The sequence below is a fragment of the Rhinatrema bivittatum genome, unplaced genomic scaffold (assembly GCF_901001135.1).
Source record: "Rhinatrema bivittatum unplaced genomic scaffold, aRhiBiv1.1, whole genome shotgun sequence".
Classification (NCBI taxonomy): Eukaryota; Metazoa; Chordata; class Amphibia; order Gymnophiona; family Rhinatrematidae; genus Rhinatrema; species Rhinatrema bivittatum.
Window position 1 is genome coordinate 981,720 of NW_021820270.1, and position 9,115 is coordinate 990,834.

The window sequence follows — 9,115 nt, forward strand, 5'->3', positions numbered from 1 at the left end:
TGTATCAGCAGCGTGTCCATGTCAGATGGAAGCATAGATGATGTCAGAAGAAAGGAGCAGTCTATCCTCGCTGTTTGCACATTTGTAGCTGCCTGCCGGGCTGTCACAACTCCTACTTGATCTGCGCTCCTCACCGTCACCGCTAAGGTGCCTTTGTGTCTGTCCCTTGCAGGTTTGAATTCTGCCACGTTTAACCTATTCCAGGTATCCGTCACCTTCTGAGCGTAAAATTGTTTGCTCGCTTTCCCTTTCAGCCTCTCTTCCTTCCTCTTGTCCTTGAACTTTTCACGGTCCTGGAAGATGCTTCCTTCTGGTACCTTCCTGAGGCCTGCCGGATATCTGCAGGTGTGTATCTCACCTCCCCGCCCTCTTCTGGTGAGAGCATCTTTTCCTCCTTCCTCTTACTGGTGCAGTCCTCAATCTTCGCACTTTCAGTCTCTTCTCTTGGTTCTTTTTTTAATGTTTACCCTGCAGTTTCCTCTGCCTCATTTGGACCTCTAGGTCAATTAGAGCCCTAGCTTTTAGGCTATGTCCCCTTGACCCCTGAATTCATAACTACGTGGGACGGGGGTGGTTTCTCTTATTTTTATCCCTTCTCTACTTATCCCAGTCTATACAGTGACCGTCTTCAGCCAGAGGTCACAGACCAGGGCTCTCTCTCTCTCTCTCTCTCTGGATCCTGACTGTGTGAATTCTGAGTCTGGCCAGTAGGTGTCGCCATTGAGCAGCGGCTGTAACTTCTCTCCTCTCTCCTGGGGCCTGTGATCCTTGTCTCTACGGCATCCCCAGCTCCCGCCAGGCCTAGGAATCAAACTTGGGGTTCTTTTCCCGCCTTACTGCCTTGGCGCGCACAGTGGATTAAAAGTGGAATACGCTTTGAAGTGTCAGGAAAGATGGAATAGAAATAGTAAAATTTCATTTCTATCGAAAGTTGCAATAACCTTAAAGGCAGATTTTAAAAGCCTTGCATGTGCAAAAAAAGGCCAGATATGCACATAAGTTGGCCGCACAGGAGCTATGCAAATGTGTACATCAATGTATGCATTAGGCACAGGAGTCTGTGAGCATTGGGGGGGGGGGGGAGAGAGAGAGTGCCTCTTTATAAGGTTCAGTCTGATCCTCTTTATAAGGCTCATTGTAAGGGGGCACTTTAAATTGGGGGTGAGTTTTCAGGAGGTGAGTTGGGGTTGGGGGGCGGGGGGTGTTACAGATACATTCAGAGCTGTCCATTGTAAAATTGACATCATTAAAGAATTTTAGACCTTAAGTGATGGAAATTGTAAGGAGCTGCCGTGACTCCCGTGCCTGGGGAGGAGCTGTAGCACAGCGCCGCGTGTAGTGCGTTTCTGGGTGCATGTGCGCACCTGCCTCCCGCTCTCAGAGCAGTAATGCACCGCAAGGGGGGCTCCCAGAGGCTCTCCAAGGACCCCCGTTTTAAACGCTCATTCATGGAAATAAAGAGCGCCCGCGCGCAGACCGGGACGGCGCTGGCTTCTTTTCCGCGCGCGCGCTGCAGCGTGCTATGTGCCTCGCTGCACGCGCAGAGAGAGACGGGGGAGACACAGGCCCGTGTTTCTTCGGGGGGGAGGGAATCGGAAGCAGCCCATTTCCTTATGGGGGGGGGGGGGACAGCAGGCCTCGCTCAGCCTCTCCGGGTCGATCTGGGTGAAAGCCTCGAGCAGCAGTGGAACAGGCGATAAGGACTGGCCAGGGAGAGGGGGGATCTTTCTCGCCGGTGCTTAGGATCTGAGAAGCTGCAGGGCATCCGGTCATGCAAGAGCCCCCGAGACTCCAGATCCCCCCCCCCCCCCCCCGAGAGCTTCTGGAGTTTCAGGTTGTGCTTTTCTGGTCGTGTTTTTTTCTCCCTGACTGCATCTTTTCTAGCTGGCATGCGTTAGCTGCTGTTGGATAACGCAGCGGTTTGCTCTGTTGGTCAAGGTTAATGGAGCCCCAGTATGAATGCAGGGCTTCTATTTTTAGGGGTTTATAAATTGTGCTTATTTTTTTTTTTTTTAGCTAATTAGGTGGTCTCTGAAGATAAAAAAAATAAAAATTGGTATTCATGCGGCACAGGTACAATTGCTGGATTCTTTTTACGGTTGAATGAAATTCAGGCATCTGTGCAGCCGAGGGGTCCTCAGTGCAGAAAGGCACAAAACAGAGCGGAGGATCCAAGGCAGGCAAGGGGATGGGGGAGAGAATTCTAGAGGAAATCTGCATTTTCCCGTGTTTATCCAATAAATATCTTTTATGTTTTGCATTGGGGTATGTTATCAGTTAAAGCTAAAATCAGAGTCCTTAAGTATGCAATAAAGAAAATATTCTCAGCTATTTCACCGTACAATTTCTCATAAGAACATGCCATGCTGGGTCAGACCAAGGGTCCATCAAGCCCAGCATCCTGTTTCCAAACAGAGGCCAAAACCAGGCCACAAGAACCTGGCAATTACCCCAAACACCAAGAAGATCCCATGCTACTGATGCAATTAATAGCAGTGGCTATTCCCTAAGTAAATTTGATTAATAGCAGTTAATAGACTTCTCCTCCAAGAACTTATCCAAACCTTTTTTAAACCCAGCTATACTAACTGCACTAACCATATCCTCTGGCAACAAATTCCAGAGATTTATTGTGCGTTGAGTGAAAAAGAATTTTCTCCGATTAGTCTTAAATGTGCTACTTGCTAACTTCATGGAATGCCCCCTAGTCCTTCTATTATTCGAAAGTGTAAATAACCGAGTCACATCTACTCATTCTAGACCTCTCATGATCTTAAAGACCTCTATCATATCCCCCCTCAGCCGTCTCTTCTCCAAGCTGAACAGCCCTAACCTCTTCAGTCTTTCCTCATAGGGGAGCTGTTACATCCCCTTTATCAATTTTGGTAGCCCTTCTCTGTACCTTCTCCATTTGCAACTATATCTTTTTTGAGATGCGGCGACCAGAATTGTACACATTATTCAAGGTGCGGTCTCACCAAGGAGCGATAAAAGAGGCATTATGACATTTTCCGTTTTATTAACCATTCCCTTCCTAATAATTCCTAATATTCTGTTTGCTTTTTTGACTGCCGCAGCACACTGAGCCGACAATTTTAAAGTATTATCCACTATGATGCCTAGATCTTTTTCCTGGGTGGTAGCTCCTAATATGGAACCTAACATCGTGTAACTACAGCAAGGGTTATTTTTCCCTATATGAAACACCTTGCACTTGTCCACATTAAATTTCATCTGCCATTTGGATGCCCAATCTTCCAGTCTTGCAAGGTCCTCCTGCAATGTATCACAATCCGCTTGTGATTTAACTACTCTGAATAATTTTGTATCATCCACAAATTTGATAACCTCACTCATCGTATTCCTTTCCAGATCATTTATAAATATATTGAAAAGCATCGGTCCAAGTACAGATCCCTGAGGCACTCCCTTTTCCACTGAGAAAATTGACCATTTAATCCTACTCTGTTTCCTGTCTTTTAACCAGTTTGCAATCCACGAAAGGACATTGCCTCCTATCCCATGAATTTTAGTTTTCATAGAAGCCTCTCATGAGGGACTTTGTCAAACGCCTTCTGAAAATCCAAATAGATTATATCTACCAGTTCACCTTTATCCACATGTTTATTAACCCCTTCAAAAAAATGAAGCAGATTTGTTAGGCAAGACTTCCCTTGGACAAATCCATGTTGACTGTGTTCCATTAAACCATATCTTTCTGTATGCTCTATGATTTTGATCTTGAGAATAGTTCCACTATTTCCCTGGCACTGAAGTCAGGCTCACTGGGTCTATAGCCCCTGGAGCCCTTTTAAATATTGGGGTTACATTGGCCACCCTCCAGTCTCAGGTGCAATGGATGATTTTAATGATAGGTTACAATTTTTAACTAATAGATCAGAAATTTCATTTTTGAGTTCCTTCAGTACCCTAGGATGCATACCTCCGGTCCAGGTGATTTGCTACTCTTTAATTTGTCAATCTGGCCTATTGCAGCTTCCAGGTTCACAGTGATTTGGTTCAGTTCATCTGACTCATCACCTCTGAAACCATCTCTGGAACTGGTATCTCTCCCAACATCCTCATTAGTAAACACGGAGGCAAAGAATTCATTTAGTCTTTTCTGCAATGGCCTTATCTTCCCTAAGAGCCCTTTACCCCTCTGTCATCTAATGGTCCAACCGACTCCCTCACAGGTTTCTTGCTTTGGATATATTTTAAAAAGTTTTTTTTATGAGTTTTTGCCTCTATGGCCAACTTCATTTCAAATCTCTCTTTGCCTGTCTTATCAAGTTTTATATTTAAGTTGACAATGTTTATGTTTTATCCTATTTTCTTCAGATGGATCCAATTTTTGAGGGTTTTTTTTTTGGCTAAAATAGCCTCTTTCACCTCACCTTTTAACCATGATGGTAATCGTTTTGCCTTTCCTTCCAACCTTTCTTAATGTGTGGAATACATATGGACTGCGCCTCAGGATTGTATTTTTTAAACAATGTCCATGCCTGTTTGAAACACTTTAACCTTTGCGGCTGCACCTTCTTCAGTTTTTTTCTATTTTTCCTTCACATTTATCAAAGTTTCCCCTTTGAAAGTTTAGTGTTAGAGCTGCAGATTTACTTATTCTGTCCCCCCTTCCAGTCATTAGTTTAAATTTGATCATGTTATGATCACTGTTGCCAAGTGGCCCCACCAGTTACCCTCTCATCAAATCGTGCATTCCACTCAGAATTAAATCTAAATAGCTCCCTCTCTTGTTGGTTCCTGAACCAATTGCTCCATGAAGCAGTCATTTATTACATCCAGGAACTTTGTCTCTAGCAAGTCCTGATTTATATGTACCCAGTCTGTGCGTGTGTGTGTGAGAAAGAGAGGAAGTCTGCACGTGTGTGTGTGTGAGAGAGAGAGAGGAAGTCTGTGCGTGAGAGAGAGAGAGAGGAAGTCTGCGCGTGTGTGTGTGAGAGAGCATGTAGAGAGGGAGCGCGTGTGTGTGTGAGAGAGAGAGAGAGGAAGTCTGTGTTTGTGTGAGAGAGATAGCATGCAGAGAGGGAGAGGATCGCGTGTGTGTGTGTGTGTGTGTGTGTGTGTGAGAGAGAGGGAGCATGTATGTGTGACCCTCCCTTGAGGTAGTTCAGTTTCCTGAGCTAAGGGAGGGGCAGTTAACCATGGAAGAAAACATGATAAATCTTTGAGTTCGCTTGCCTTGAAAAGTGAAAGACTGCATCCCCACTCCAGTACCACATTTGGTGCCCCTTCTTAAGACCCCCTTGCTTGTAACACCATGTAACATATAAAAGCACCACACAGGAAAGGGCAGTATAACTGTTCTACTATGAACGTGATAAAGTAAGAATGAATAGGTGTCAAAAACAAGATAAGTAGGAAACGCACAATAATAAAGGCAGTGCCAAATACGATCAATTGTTATGGATTTTAAATGTGGCAGAATCAAATAGAGTAATAATATCAGTATAACTTATTCAGAGCCAGTTAAATTGGCCTCCCGACAGGCCAGCTTTGTCATTTGTTACTTCTGGATTCAACTCCAAGTCTCACAGTCCTCAGTAAAAATTGAGTGCACACAAGAACAAAAGAAGGAGAAAAAAAAGCTCTGGGCCCTTTGTTATTTTTTTTGAAGAAACAGAAGCCGCATGCACAAAAGATAAGAGCTGCATTCGATATCACAGTTCTCCGTTCTTTCCACTGGTAAGGGCAGACTTAAAAGTCAAAATGTAATTAGCAGGCCCCTGGCACGTTGAATGAGTGTCCCAGCTGGCTGTACCCACTGTGCCTCGCTTGCAAGGAGGCTGCAGATCCAAACGCTGCTCTGCTTCTGTGCAGGAGGTGCGACCGGGGGCCTGGGTCCCTGCTCTGCTGAATCCCGGGGGGGAGATCAGCTTGAGGAAAGAGCCCACACCCATGGTCTCTCGTCTGTACACTTTCTCTTTTTTTCTTCCACGCCGGACTGCTGTGAACGCAGTTATGTGGTTGCAGCTCTCAGCACTTGTCCCTTCTTTCAGGTCGGGTGCTCCTTCTCAGCTGAAATTCTCGCAGGTTTTGCCAGGGGAAGAAGCTCTGATCTGATTAGCTCCTGTTGCAGTTGATCTCTCACCCTGGCTGAGGTAATCAGAGGCGGAGCGGCTGGGTTTCTTGTGGATTTCAGCTTCTTAACATTGACATTGCTGCTTTAGTTATCAACACGTAATTCAGGTAGCCAGGACATACACTTCTCCCAGCATCCGCCCTTTTACAAAGATCAACACAATATACACACAGACACTAGGCCGCAGCCTTATTACACATAACAACCAGATGCCCGAGCCTGAAAGAAGCAAGAAATTAACCCACAGTGAACATCCACCACCAACCAACAAGATGAACACCAACAGGCCACCGGCCTGTGGGTTACCCTCATTACACTACAGCTGCTCCCACGACCCCCGCTACTGCCCAGCAAGGAGCCGTACATGGGACAACCGCACCCAACAAGAACCTATCCCAAACATGCAAATCTTCATGAATCCCATGCGTAATCCAAATAGAATGATTGATCATCTTCACTCCAGACATCGTGAACGACAACCTGCGCAGGAATACTTTTCCCATGGGAATAACCCGACAGACAAAATTCAAACTACCCACCAAGGATTGTATCTGTTGCAAGGTCATCTTTTTACCAAGTAGTGCCCTCTCTACCATCCCCTTCAAACCTTCTACTTTCTTTGGGGGCAGTTGCAAAATCATATTCACTAAATCCAACTCAATCCCCAGAAAAACTAAACGAGTGCAAGGCCCTTCCATTTTCCCCTTCGCGATAGAAATACCGAAAATGGCAAAAATCTCCTGAAAGCAATGCAGAACATCAGCACGAGCATTCGAAGTCCCCTTGGACCATCCTAGATTCACGTGAAGCATGCGCCTGTGAAGGAACAAAAGCAGCCGAAGCAGGAGGACGAAACAGCCCCGCCAACTCAAGACCTCCGACAGCCACCCTCAACACTTTAGGAAAAGGACCCCAGCCCAAGGCATAGCCAGAGGTAGGCCGCCACTCCATGACCCAGGCTGCCAAATGGAACTCCGCCCACATCGAACCCAGATGGCCAATAACAAGAAGGGCTACCCCCAGCTATCCCCACCCAGAGAAGGAAACCTCCCCTGAAAACACAACACTGACCAAGGTACTGCAGGACCCTCTCCCGCTGTCAGAAAATACTGGCCCAAATTATTCCATAAACCCCTAACATTTCCGGCCTGACCCCCAGCCCCCATCCCCCAATCCGTGGAAAAACCAGCACCAGAAAAATAGCCGGCCCGACCATCCCCCATCATAGCCTCCGTGCCGGGACACAAAGCCCCCACCAAAGCACTATGACCACCCCTACTTGGGAGCATGACCCACACCCCCAGCCTTCTGGAGGCTACCCCCAGAGCTCCCCTGCCAAAACTTTGCACGCAGGTTCAGATACCCTGAAGAAAACTCCCTCTGGAGGGTTCCCTTCCCCAAACCCCCGTAAAAGAGTTACAGTCTAGAAACCTTCCCATTGGCTGACATACGTCTGCCGTGCGCTGGGCCGTTTTATGGTTGTTCAAAGTAATTGTTGGCCTCGGTATTTTCCCCAGTCAAAACATTTAAAAACATTATCAACCATTTACAGTAGCCCAGGAAAAGGTCAAGGACCTTCCAAGGTCCATTCTCTAGCGATGCCGGACCCTCGTGCTGGAACAACTTCTGCCCTTTCTCATTTGTTTTTTGACATTTGCATTTCTGATGAGAATATTCAAGCTGCTGAGATATTATAACCCTGATATATCTGTGCAGGGTTAAGACCGTCCCAGAGAATTGTGTGGAGTTATCTTATGGGGAGGCAAAAACACAAGGACATTTATTGTTAGTGAGATGAGATTTGGAAGACAGGTTGGATATTTCACTGCATTATTCTGAAGATGTGACCTCTAATGTCCTTGAGATGAGGGAAGAGGCTTGCATTCAGATGCTGAAAGGTATTTGGAGCCGAAGTAATACAGTCTGAAGAAGATAATTTCAGCCTTCGCCGTGCCGTGCCCAGCTGTGTGCTGGCTCCGTCAGGAGCTCTGCTGCTGGTAGATACGCGGGAGACTCGGGGAACACAATGAATTAAGCTGGAAGGTCTCCAAGGGCGCTTTAAGTCTGCTTATGAAAGAAGCGGCAGTAAAAATATCACAGACACGCTGAAGGCGAGGAGCTTGCGTGCTCTACCAGGCCCACTCATTTCCCTGGCGAGAAAAGCAAGCTTTGACTTTTGCCGTGGCATCTGCAGTACACGAAGGGCTTGCCTTCGTGTAGCTTGGTTTTAACGTTTGTCATTATTCCTCGCTTCCGCCTGGCAGAGACAGGGAAATGGATTTGATTTTTTTTTTGCTGTTCCGGTGCTCCAGCTTAGGGTGGCGAGGCCCAAGAGTAGTTTTTACAGTCTGACGGGACTGGCGGGTCCAGGTAGAGTGCCCAAGGACCCTCGGGAAAGGGCAGGTGATGTCAAGGTGGCGTCCCATCCCCCACTGCCTAATCAGTAAGAGCTGCGTGTTACTGGGAGATAAGAACATGCGCACCGGGTGCACTGCGGAGGGGGCATGGTCAGGACCGGGAAGGGAGGAATCATCCGCCGCTGTAGCGATGGCCTCTGCCGGGCTTCCAGAGGCATTCAGGGCTCATCTGAGAAGGGACTGTGCATTTTCAGATCTAAATACGTTGTCTGGAAGGGGAAGAAGCAGCTGCACATTTTCGAGGGCACTTCCGCCCCCCCCCCCCCCCCCCCAGGACAGTTTTTAAAGGAAATTATATCTTCGTGTTTTCCTTTTGAGAAATGGTGCACGGCGCCTGGGTAAAGGTTCCCTTGTACTTCGCATGAAGCAGTTCTGCAGATTGCTCCATGCTTCTAAATATTAAACTTTGTTTTATATATATATATATATTTATATATATGTACGTATGCAAGCTCCGGGATGTGACCACCAGGGACAGGCTGAGCCTTTTACTGGTTTTAGGCTCATTTCCTGCAGGAAGGTGTAGTTCCAGTTTTTTCCAGACCCTCGGGGAGCAGCAGCCACGAAACCTCACTCTCACCGCATCCCCGTGGCC